Source organism: Coenobita brevimanus, chromosome 38 (genome assembly GCF_032717465.1).
Source record: "Coenobita brevimanus isolate Jiangsu-jjx chromosome 38, ASM3271746v2, whole genome shotgun sequence".
In the NCBI taxonomy this organism is placed as follows: domain Eukaryota; kingdom Metazoa; phylum Arthropoda; class Malacostraca; order Decapoda; family Coenobitidae; genus Coenobita; species Coenobita brevimanus.
The window spans coordinates 43,565,590-43,579,255 of NC_136991.1; positions in this window are offsets into that span (position 1 = coordinate 43,565,590).

Sequence of the window (13,666 nt, forward strand, 5' to 3'; positions counted from 1 at the left end):
CAGCATAAAAATGTCTGTGAACATGTGAGTGTGAAAGTATCCATCATAATCATCTTTTGAGCTTAAAGTAAATTATACGTACCAAGAGGCCTACATCTGTGTTTATTGTCATCTTTAAGGTACGACACTCCCTTACTGAAGCCTTCTGGTTTATTCCCTTAGCAACACATTTAATGTGAGTCAGGCCTGCAGACGAAGTGAAGAATGAAAGCACACGCCAGCCAGACAAGTCAGTGCTCTTTGAAGCTCAGCTGCTTGGGAAGTTTTACCTCCCCCCACCCCCCGTCTCTCTCTCTCTCTCTCTCTCTCTCTCTCTCTCTCTCTCTCTCTCTCTCTCTCTCGTTTAACATTTACCTTTTCTTTGCCATTGTGTAATATGTTGACATCCTTTCTCCATGATCTCGTCTCATCTTAGTCATTTTTTGTTGCTGAACATCGCCTTAGCATGTTACTCTGCCAGTGACGTACAAGTAAGGGAGGGAACTGTTGGTAAGCAAGTGAGTTACCGAGCTGCAGTGTACTAGTATTCTCAAACATTTTTTGTCTGATTTTAACCAAGTTTCTCCAGTGGGTTGCAGGTCAATCAAACGGCTGACTTTTGAGCAAAATGTTAATGGCCAAGGTAACACGACAAGGTTAGTTGAAGCACTCATGAGCTGAGGGCATAGGGTACGTCGGCATTGAAGGGATTCGGTTTTTTTAATCCTTAGTCAGAGGTCAACGTGACGGCATTTGTTGTATAAGACTTTGTTCTTAGATCATTTACCGTTTTTTGACGTCTCTGCAGTTTCTGAGATTAGGACAGAGTAATCTGCAGATCTTAAATGGTTTATGTTTTCTAAATCCATGTTTACTTCTTTGTTCTCCCATTCTAGGTTTCTGAAAATACTCTAAAGGCATGCTGTAAATAATTATGGTGAAACTGTATGCACGACTTTCTCAGTCTTAATTTTTTCTGAGTCTTTATGGAAGTTAACTGTAGCAGTTCCTTCTTTGTACATGTTTTCGAGCAGTTTTAGAATGTTCTTGCGTACGGTATATATACCTTGTACCTTCATTGAATTTATAATTTCTTTTTGCCCCATTGAGTAGAAAGCCTTTTCAAAATAAACAAAAACCAATCACATTGGTTAATTATATTTCGTAGTTTTGTCAGTTAACTCATTCAGTATGTATAGATGATCAGTTACTGGCTTCGGAATCCTGCCTGTTCACGAGAGTAGCTAGATTTCTTCCTAATTTTTTGTTATTCTGTTCATAAAGACTTTAGTGATGAGTTTGTAAATGGCAGCTAATAAGCTAATAGGTCGATAGTTGCCAGGATTTTTTTGTGTCTTTTCTTTTAAAGCAAAATAACTATTGCATTATACTATGCTTTAGGAATAATGTTCTTAATACTGTACATTGAATAAATGAGTGGGCGAACCGGTTTTGTATTTCTACTCCTGTATTGTATCTGACACTAAAGCTGCTACTATTGCTTCTTCTCCTGGTGCTTTCCATTTTTTTCTTACTTCTAAGAGATGTTTACTTCCACTCGTGTTACCTCTGGTATTTCACTTGTGTCAGCTGAAAAGTTATCGGTTGGAACTATTGTCTATAATGCATACAGTTCTTTGTAAAATTCCTCAGCTTTCAGCACCATCTCTTCTCTGCACCAAATAACCACCGTTTTTGTCTTTCAGTGATATAATATTAATATCTTATTAATATCGACTTGGTTTTCATAAATTGCATTCGTAAGGTAACGAGCACGCCATATTGTGAAGTAAAAAGATAAGGAAGAAATGTCAAGGAGCATAATGACCTTAAGCAGTTTTCAGAAAAATGTCAAGGAGCATATTGACCATAAGCAGTTTTCAGTCTTCCCAGCACATAATGTTGTTCCACTTCACCAACATGTCTAGTCTACTTCCAACCACCTCAGTCTCACTCCCGTTCGTAGCAGACAAATCATCCGCATGAGCCAGAGAACGTAATACTTTGTTTATGCTTCCCGCTGCCAGATGAATTTTATAGATTTTTGGAGAGCTTCCATGTTGTGAAGTGTTGATGGAGGCTGTATCTAACCCCCTCAGTTCAAACCTTCTTTCCTAAGCTAAGTAATATAGTCAGGAGGTGAAAGAAACTGTATCTGCAGCTGTATCAGTCCATAGTAGGTCTACTGTAGGATTGTGCCTTCTCCTACGAGGGAGAGTGATAGCCAGAAGTAACCCTTCCTCCATGCTGGCGAAATATTATCTGGGGAAGGGTGTCAGTAGGGAGAGTGATAGCCAGAAGTAACCCTTCCCCCATGCTAGCGAAATATGAGATGGGGAAGGATGTTAATACAGGGAGTGATAGCCAGAAGTAACCCTCCCCCCATGCTGGCGAACTACGAGATGGAGAAGGGTGTAGGAGGGAGTGACCCTTAGTCAGAAGTGACCCTTTCCCCATGCTAGCGAAATAAGAGATGGGGAAGGGTGTTTACAGGGAGAGAAGAATATGAAAATAAAAGTGTATCTGCAGCGTTTATTGTGTGTCATAATCAGTATATTTCAGTGACAGACCTGACAGGATGCAAACATATGCAAGCATGTGAAAGGGCATAGTACCGGCACCTACCGTAATGTCTGTCACGGAGCGGGCTCGAACCCCAGACTCAGGGCACACGCGTCATGAAACGAGTACGTTACCACTAAGGCACCGCTGCTTCATAGCCAAAGTAAAATATAATAATTACATCGTCAAGCCGAAGGTGCCAAACATATAAATAAGTGAATGGAAATAATTTTATCCTAGACCCCACTCTTATGCATCTCTTAGTCCGTCCGGCATTTTATTTGCATCAGACAAACGAAGCGTATGTGTGAATAGCTGAGATTATTGACAAAGAGTATATTAGAGGAAAATACTAGACAATAAGAGAGAAAGTGAAAAACAAATATTTTAAAATGTTCGCACCAAGCTGTACCTGAATCTGAGTTTGATTAAAATAGTTCAATTGAGTGAAAAAGCAGCATATAGGAAAACAGTCATGGAAATTATTCAGTTTCTTCATTATATGAAAATGGCTACAGGAAGAAATAGCACCAGTATGGAAAAAAATACATGAAGTAAAAAGATTACTACGGATGTAAAAGAAAGGGAAACCATTCCCAGGTAAATAATAATAAGAAAATATATTTGCGTAAGAGGGATTGGTTATGGAGTAGCGGCAGTGACACACATCGTTATTGGTTTATCGGCAGCCCCGTGACAACCCACCCATTTTTAGGTATTAAGTGGATAATGACAGAAAGGGGGAGAAGGGGAGGAATGGGGAAGATGAAGAAAATGGGAAGAAGGGGAGGAATGGGGAAGATGGAGAAAGAGGGAAGAAGGGGAGGAATGGGGAAGATGGAGAAAGAGGGAAGAAGGGGAGGAATGCTGAATATGGAGAAAGAGGGAAGAAGGGGTAAAGGAGAGTGGGTATTATAGGAGGAGGGGATAGAGGGATGTGGCGGAGGAAGCGCGAAGAAAACGAGAAGGCGGAGTGAGAGAGAATAAAAGGTGGAATGCGAGGCTGAGAGAGAGAAGGAAGAGGATGAGAGGTGAGAGAAGGGGTATGAGGGAGAATGGGGTGAGGAGAGGAAGTGGGAGGAGAAGAAAGGGAATGGAAGGTAATAGGTTAAGGAGGGGATGAAGGAGAAGGACTTGAATGGAAATAGGGCATAGCGGTGGAAGGAGGAGGGATCAGAGGCTGGGTAAGAGGAAGAGGATGAGGATGGTGAGGGGAAATACGTATGAGGAGGTGACGGAGGAAGTGGGATGGAAAGACGAGAACGAGCAAGTTAAAAGTAAGAAGAAGGCAAGGGAGAGGAGGGAGAAGGGGAGGAAGGGAGATAAGGATGGTAGAGATGATGTGGGGAATGGGGAGAGGAGGATAAACTGGACTGGAAAAAAAAAAAAGATAAAACGAGGGGAAGGAGGACTGTATAATGCATGTCTTTATTGATCTGTTCTTTGCCACTTACAGACGATTTTCAACATTCGGGAAGACGTCTTGCAGTGAAGGGGCTAATGAAGGCAATTTCTAATCCCTCGAGTTTAACGTGTCTCTTCCTAGCTGAATAAAATCGCCTGATGGTAAACAAATGATAAAGAAGGCAGTACTGTATTGAGAAAAAAAGGAAGAGGAACTGGTGTTGGAAATGAAGCAATAACCTACAGAGAGAGAGAGAGAGAGAGAGAGAGAGAGAGAGAGAGCAAATATTCCTGATGCCCAGATATGTTCACCACTCTTCCTCTTTCACTCCATCTTTCTTTTCCTCTCATCCTCTGCCACTCCATTTCTTTTTCTATCTCTTCCACGATTTTTACTATTATCTCTCCCATATCTTCGTACACATAAACGAATATTTCATCTGCGCCTCCACACTCATATATCACCTTCGTCTCACAGGCACCATAATTCTTCCATTACAACTTCATCTCTCCCTCCACCACACATTTATTTTCTCACCTCTCTCTAATACCCTTGTTTTCCCCTTTCGAACATTTTCTTATTCTCCTGCTTTTCATACTCGGCCCCTTTTCTCCCTCCATTTATTCACTGTCTTATCTGTTTGATATTGCTTTTGACTCGGACCATTATTTCTTCTTCACAACTCCATTGAACTTCATCTCTCTCTCCTCCACGTATTTCTTTCTTCTCTTCAGCATTCCCTTTTCACTTAGACCAGTATTCTCCGTCACACGTCTTCTTCCACCAGTATTTCTCCATCGCTCTTCCACTTACCTTCCTCTCTCTCTCCCCCACATCTTCCTCACCTATTTTCACCGGATTCTTTCGCCTACTCACTATGATTCCCTCTCTTCGAGACATTTTTTTTTTTCTTACAGACCAGTATATTTGCTCTGACCCTCCACTCGTGTTCCATCTTTCAATAATTCTTCCACATATTTTTCTCCCTTCAGTACAATTTTTAATTCAGACCAGTATTTCTTCACAACCCCTCCACTTCCATTGCACCTTCACTCCATTTGCCACAAGTTTTCTTTTCCAAATTTCACCAGTCTTCATCCATTCTCAATGCTTTGTCTTCCACAGATTTACTGTCTTCATGATCTCTCCTGTTTATCGTCCACTCTTCCACTCTCACTCCACCTGTCTCCTCTTCTTCCCCACGATATTTCTTTTTCTCTTCCACATCCTTTTTACTGTCACTCCGACTGACATTTCTTTTCCGATCTTACAGATGCACTCAGTCTCCCTCCATCTTTTTCTCACTGTTCTCCTGTTCTAGTCCAAAGTCTTTCTCATTCACATCAGTGCGTGTCCTCCATTCTTTCACTTATATATTTTCCGTCTCTCTCTGCCCTCTGTGCCACACGCTTCTCTCCTTTGCCTTGTCTTCCATATTCATCTCTCTCTCTCTCTCTCTCTCTCTCTCTCTCTCTCTCTCTCTCTCGAGTCCTGTGATCTTTCCAAGACAGCTGACGAGGAAACTATGCCAAAAATGTGAGGAGATGCAGGAATGAGTAAGGATTTTCTAAGTAAGGAGATAGTCTTGTGGAAGGCATTGCCGAGTTGAGAGGTGGAAGAATTAGGTTTGAGAGGCATTGGAAGTAACAGGGTTTCCTTTGCCCCAAGGAGAAAAGAAGACAGATAAAAATATAGCGGCATTTCGTCCTGTGATTGTTAATGACTGTTGTGATGGACGCTGTAAGAAGGAAAAGTGAAGGATGGAGTTGTTACCGTATAGTGGATAGGGCGAGATGTACAGTCGGTATCAAAAGTTTTGTTGTCTCCCCTGGTTTTCTCTCCACAGGCTTTGGAAGTAAATCGTTGAATTCAGAGCAACTCAAGGTGATAAATTTATTTGACCACAGATCAGTGTCATCAGTGTCAGCAAGTGAGGATTCACCACACTGATTTTCATAGGCCATGGAAGTTGAAGTAGGGGAGAGGATAGGACTTTTGATGCCGACTATACGGCTCAGAAGATCCTTGATGAGTAAATGAGGGAATGTGGTGACCCAGAGATGGAGTGAGAGAAAGATGCGAGTAGATAACCAAATGATGGGCCAGTATCCATATATCTGGTGGACTGCAATCGGCTGGACAAAACGAGGACAACAGAACATACCTTTATCGTGTTGTGGACCTGCTGAGGCTGATGATGATAATGAGACTGATGATGATGGGGGTGAGGATGGTGATGATGACAATACAAGTCCTTACGTATTGCAAAAATTAAATAACAATAAATCTTTTCACTGTTAGAATTTCTCACTCCAGAACAAAATCGCTTAATCTTGTCCGCAAGAAAATACCCATGTGTGTTTGTGACAGAAAAAAAAAAAAAAAAAAAAAAAAAGGTTTGAAAGTGTTGAAAAGTAGGCCATAACGCCTCACACTTCTGGGGTACTTTTGACGTGTGTGGAAGTTTGTGTGACTGTCCCCCCAGAGCTGCAAAGTTTGATCCCTCGTCACACAACTCCATCCAACAACCCTCACATATCAGCCAATTCATTTCAGAGTGTCAGTAAAACCTCCAGTAGCAAATAATAGTTCATCAAGTGTGGCAAAAAATAATAATGACAGCGACGGCATGATGAAAGTGTTCAAGAACTCAAATTTGGTCGCGGTTTATAGACCTGTGAGTTGTTCTTTGAGGAACCCCTGGTATAGTAATGAACAGATGTATTTGTATATAATTTTTGATGAATAATTGGGTTCTGTATTGGTGACTTTCGGTGAAGGGATTAGGAGAAGCAAATTTAGAGTCGCTGTTGAGTGGGATGGTAAAGGCATGGCAAGAAATGAGAGAGAGAGAGAGAGAGAGAGAGAGAGAGAGAGAGAGAGAGAGAGAGAGAGAGAGAGAAAATCTGAATGAAAGACTGAGAGGGGGTGAGTTAGGAGGAGGGGGGGTAAGGAGGTGGAGGGCAAACCAACGATGTCCACTCTCATAAATCATATCCCAGGCAGGCCAGGTCGCCCCAGGGATCACCAGGAATATTTTTGTCTGCCAGGCCCGTAAATCACACACACACACACACACACACACACACACACACACACACACACACACACACACACACACACACACACACACACACACACACACACACACACACACACACACACACACACACACACACACACACACACACACACACACACACACACACACACACGTCATAAAGCCATCAGCAATCACAGTACGGTGCGCAGTTCCTTAGTCTGATGCCAGTTAGACGTAAGGTGGTGTTTTGTAGCATATCGGGATTCCTGAGGGGCATTTTACCCAACTTCTTTCAAAATCCACAACAAAGTACACTTGCGATCAGTGGTTCTTATACACCAGCATGACCAAACCTTCATGACCTCAGAAGAGGTTCGGCCTCAGAACCTGTCTTCCTCAGGTCTTAAACCCACAGCCACTGGTTATCTGCCTTAATGGCTCTTGTGAAACAGATGAGCATAAATATTTTTTAACTAATATGATGACCTGACAGCTGTAGACGTTCGGGTTTTGCCCATACATTTGTGCTGTCAGTTATAATAATACTTCTCCGAGTGCGTTCATAATAGGTTACAGCCTGGATATTTTAACATGAGTACAAATATAATATAACAAGAAAGGAAAGAAACATGAACGTGTTGAAAAAACTCGATTTTTATGTAAAGCTAAAACATGATGACTAAGTGGGGAGGATGGATATTGGAGAGACTTAGAACTGGAGGGATTATTTATAATCTTAGGAATACTCCCCTCACCCCTCGAGATTTTCCCAAAGGTGAATAAAATCTTCTGGCCAAAGGTGAATAAAATCCTCTGGCCAAAGGTGAATAAAATCCTCTGGCCAAAGGTGAATAAAATCATCTGGCCAAAGGTGAATAAAATCATCTGGCCAAAGGTGAATAGAATCATCTGGCCAAAGGTGAATAGGATCGTCTGGCCGAAGGTGAGTAAAATCGTTTGTTGGTAGCAGGAATAAATTCTAACATTCTTCTATCTGAATGGGTTAATTTTCTCATGTTCGTGTCAGTTCTTTTTTGTAGCATCTGGCGATTTAATTCAGTTGAGGGTGAGTCATAAGAGCCAGAGTTTGTTTTTAGAGTCTTCATTAGCTCGGTCTCATGTTTGCTGTTAAAAAGAAAAGATTGCCTTTGCGAAGGAAAAATTACATTCAAGACCCGAGGTGCAATAAGGAAATTGGGCGGCAAATTTACGGTTATCGTGGATGAGTGCGAGAGAGAAACGGTATGTGTGAAGGCTGAAGGAGACGCACACAAAAGAAAATCTGATGACACGGGAGGCAGAGGAAGAGTACTTTGTAATTTACGGCTTGAGATCTGATGAAGTGTCCACAGATGAAAGACGGGCCTAATGAAAATGAGGTATAATGAGCCAGGAACCGTGACCCAGGCAGAGGACGTAGAAGGTGGAATTTATTGATTTAACTCCTTCCCAACGATGGCATGCTTTTTATTCCTGACTATTTTATTCAGCTTAGGATAGACTTACTGAACTGAAGGGTTAGATACAGCCTTCTTTTACCCCATCACTACCATGGTGCTGTCTTAGGCTGATTAAATTGTGTTAAGGTTGTAAGAACAGAATAAAAGAATACGTCATATTAAGGCAACGTTGCACATAATAGTTTCGAAGGGAAAAACATCGATATCACAGTTTTAAGTTCTAGAACATGTAATTAAAATTGAGTAGATTTTTAAAAATAACAGAGAGCATTTTAAAATATCGATGAGAAAAAAAATTTTCCATACAGTTCATTAAGTTAATGAAGAACGTAGTTATCAATAACTCCCCGTAGTGAATAAAAGCATGTGGAAGCCTGATAGCGGTGAACTGGGTGCCATGGAGGCAATTTATTTGTGGCCCACCCCTCCGGGTTTATGGCGTCTGGCTATTGGCCGAAAAGTGTATATACCAGTATATACCACGGTATTGACGGATTAAAAACATATTTGTTAAAAGTTTCTTGATTTCACTTGTTCAGGCAAAGGTCGTTTAATGATGTGTAATTAACCCGTCCACTTCGATGATCTGTTACAATGTACTCACCAACTTTAAACTGTAATATTCGGTACAGAAATCATGCACAGTTAAAAGTTTAAAATAATTTTTGCAGTTACGGTGGCAGTAATATTCGGTACAGAAATCATGCCCAGTTAAAAATTTAAAATAATCTTTGCAGTGGCGGTGGCAGAAAGAAGGTATTCTATATAGCTGCAACGGTTTTACCGAGACGAAAACAACTACTCAGTAGCAAGGAGGAACCTTGGCACATTGAAAGAATACTAAAGGGAAAAAATGCTGGTTTTAATCCTATGTGCCTGAGGACATGCTTTTTCATTTTATTCTTGCAGCCTCCTGATGATTTTTTCTGCCTAGGAGTGAACTTTTGAACTGTTTAAATTATAGCTGTCACTGACTCCTCCACTGTGAAATGGCTCCCCCATGTTGAACAACACCTTTTGACGGTAGGAAGAATAAACAGGTGTATGACGTCATTAATTTCAGCGGGTTAAATAGCAAAGAAGGAAAGTTTACTAATACAGCCCCTTAAGTCAGAAGACGTCTAATGAAAATGAACTGTATGTAATTAAGGCAGAACCATGTACAAGAAAAAATACCAAACATACTGAAGAACGTCCTCGTTGTGACAAAAATGGCTATAACCTCCAGTAGCCCCTCACTCCTTATAGCTGAATGAAACTGCCTGCCAGCAAGGCAAAAAAATAATAATCCTTGGGCTGAAGGGACTGATTATGATCTCACTAAATCTTGGCGTCGGATGGAAAATGAAAAAGAAAAAAGATGGGACAAGAAAATTCAGTAGGGACAAGGAAACCCGAACGTAAAAGTTGAGGAGAAAATCCGAGAGGTTGAGAGAACCCGAGAGGCGAAAATAAAGCAGAGGGTGAAAGTGTGGAAAGGGGATGAGGAAAACTGAGAACACAAGTTTATAATGAGGATACCCATGAGGTGTGCCTGGATGCGGGAGGGTGGGGGTGACCAAGAGAAGCGAGGTAAAGGAGATAGGCAGAGAGGGTCAGTGTGAAGGGAGGGCGCAGAGATAGGGAGGGAGGAGGAGAGTGGGGAGGGAAGATGAAGAGAGGAGGGAGAGGGAAGGAGTGATTGGAGGGAAGTTGAGCTGGGGAGGGAAGAGAAGTGTGGAAGGGAGATGTAGAGAGGGGAGGAGGAGGAAAATTGAAGTTGGGAAGGAAAGAGAGGAGAGTGAGAAGGTCAAGAAGAAAAGGAGCAGGAGAGAGAGAGATGAGGGGGGGAGACCAATAAAATAATCCTTAGGGCGGTAGTGTTGTCAAGAGGAAAGCTTGATCAATACGTAACCTAAGATTCAGGAGCCCCGACTTTACCCTTACCCTAAATTGGGCAAGGAAGGGTAATAATTATGAGCTTTTAACAGTTAGTGTAGGTCTTGTTAGGTATGACTTGTATAATATCCGTATATAAGTGTCCGGAACTACTCTTGATGCTGTAATCACCAAAAGTAACTATTAGTTGTTGTTCAGTAAATCAGTTTCATGTGTGTGTGATTGCCGGGTATTGATATGCCAAGTATCAGTGGCGTAGGCTCATAGTATGACTTATTCTACGACAGAGTGTACAAGGGCGGGACTTTGTCAGGGGTAGGTACGGGTACTATGATGGGTTGGGTTAGTACAGGGCTGGTTAGTTTAGATTAAGTTTGCCTAGTTAACTTAGCATAGCCTGAGTCCGGCCATGTTGGTCAGATTGTGTGCTGGCTGGCTAGTACGACTGGTAAGTACAGTACCGTGGCAGTCATTCGGGTTAGGTTACACGGGATAAATTGATCAGCTTTTTCTGGTTTAAACGTTTCTCACACGGTTTGTTCCTCAATACGGGTATTATGTGTGTGACTCTGCTACACTCTCTCTCTCTCTCTCTCTCTCTCTCTCTCTAATTTCTCCATATCCTTCCTTTATTATGGTGGGAAAAACTTAACACAGCGCCACAAGTGCGAACATAGGCCTACTAAGGAATTGTCCGAGGTGAGAGTGATGTTCCCTTACTTGAATTCAAATGCTCTTCCCACAAATACGATTAGTTTATTAGCTGTCTGTATCGCTTGCGTGCACTGTCATAATGATTTCAAGTCATTTATTATTATTATTGTTATTATTATTATTATTATTATTATTATTATTATTATTTATTATTATTGTTATTATTATTATTATTATTATTATTATTATTATTATTATTATTATTATTCCCAAATCTTTTTCCTAGTTTGGCTCACATTCTCGAGTTGTCGGTAATTCTTATTCTGTATACCGAATTCCCTTTTTCTCCTAATATTTAAAACTTTGCATCTGTCAATATTAAAATCCCTTCGTCACGTCTGAAAATGTTAAATAATTTATCTATCTCTCTGAATCATCAGTCAGTGTTTGGATGTGTCCGCTCGATTACAACTTTTTTGTATCATAGCCAAATTTATAGATTTTGCCACACAAACCTTCTTCAGTATCGTCAGTATAAATTAAGAACAAATCAGGGCACAGAACTAAACCCTGTGGTACTCCATTTGTGACATTTATCCCGTCTGATTCTCTCCCATTTAGTGCAACTCTGTCGACGTTCTTTTAGTTAATTTTCAATCATTTTTTTGTTCATTGCCTCCGGTACACAGAATTTAAGTTTTTCAAGAAGACGTTTATGGGGAAATTTATCAAATGCCTTTTGGAAGTTGAGATAGTGCATCAATAGTTACAGATTCATCACATATATCAATAATATTTCTGTTCCAATCCTAGGAAGGACACATAAGATAACACGTTCTTTGTCTTGGACCTGTAGCGCCGGATCATTATCATTAAAATACTTTAACAGTTCCTCGGATCTGGTTCGCGCCTCGTCGTTTGTACCTGCATGCACCACCACAGGCGTACTGTTGGTCGAACCGTATTTCACGTGGTCCAGGGCCTCGCTCACGTGGTTTACTCCAGCACGTGGTATACCAAAACGCTTTATGTTACTTGCTGCTCTGCCGCAAAACTGAACTAACTGGCCTCGGTCACTGGAGTCTCCAGCCATCCCAACCTCAGGCAGCTCCTCTTCTGTGGCGGAAAGAATCTGAAACTCGTGTTTGTTTTGTTTTTGTTTGTTTTCGTTCGTTCGTCCCGAGTTTATTGCTGTTTTAGTGTCCTGTCTGAAAGCTCTCTCTCTCTCTCTCTCTCTCTCTCGGGGAGCGCGGTAGCTCGGTGGTAGGGTGTCGGGCTCGTAATCGTGAGGTTGCGAGTTCGCGCCCCGCAAGGTGGCTGCTGTGCTGGGAGGGGTAGCGCTCTCCTGTAACCCTGGCAGGGCTATATGATCTGATGAGGTCTAGCTCAGGGATTAATCCCTTATCTCTCTCTCTCTCTCTCTCTCTCTCTCTCTCTCATTCTGTGTGTGTGCCTGTTTCATATTGCTAAATACATGTGGTATTTCAAAAATATAAAACGTGAATTCCGAAAACTTTTAGCAACAGTTTTTCAACACCAACAACACGGTCCCGATATACACTAAAATTAATTTATTGAGTAGTTAGAATTTGTGAAGCGTTCAGTTATCATATTTTGTATTACCTTGCGTCATGTAAAAGTGTAAAATATCAAAAAATGTGAAAGTTGAGACATGGGTAGAATATGAGTGGTAGGCTGTTGACGAGAGAGAGAGAGAGAGAGAGAGAGAGAGATGCTGTACTGTAGAATAATAAGGATGGTGTAGCATACATAAAGAATAAATATGATGGCAGAATCAGGAGACAAGATACGAAATTGTAAAGGAAAAGAGAGAACTGATGATATGAAATGAGGAGAAGGGAAGTAGAGGAAGCTGGAAGGAGGAAGGAGGAGAAAAAGAAAAAAGGAGAGGAGTGGGGGAGTAGGAGGAGATATGAAAGGGGAGAAAAGGAGGATGGGTTGATAAAAGATAAGAAAGAGGAAGAACGAAAGAGAAAACCGGAGGAACGAGGGAGAAAGGTAGAAGAGAAGAGAGGCATGAACTAGAAAAAATGGGGAGTAGAGAGACAAGAGTAAGATTGGAAGGAGAGTATTGGGGAAGGGGGAAGAGAGAAAAAAAGGAGGGGATTACAGAAGCGTTGAGGGAGAGGAGGGAGAAACGAATTGATGTCGAGAGTAAAGAATGAAATAAAGTTAAGTAAATAAAAGAAGGAAGAAAAGATGGCAGAAAAGTAGTAGGGGAGAAGGCAACGTATAAAACAAAGAAGAGAAATAGGAAAAACAACTAAGACAGAGATCAGGAAGTGCAAAAAGACAACGAAGACCAAAGGAGAGAGGAGAGAAGGGTAAGATTAACGATCTTTTTATATCTTTCTATGTTTGTTTGTCTGTCTGTCAATCTACTGTATATATCTGTTTGTGTGTGTGTGTGTGTGTGTGTGTGTGTGTGTGTGTGTGTGTGTGTGTGTGTGTGTGTGAGAGAGAGAGAGAGAGAGTCTGGTAAGATTGTCAGTCTGTTCGTAAACAGAGATAAGAAGCCTATGCTAGGTATTCTTGTATACATATCTAAGGGTGTTGAATAGGAAGCCAGTATGAGATATATAGAAAATTAGATAGATAGATAAATAGATAGATGGATTGGTAGGTAGGTAAATTGTCAGTAGGAAACTATAACAGGAATAAACG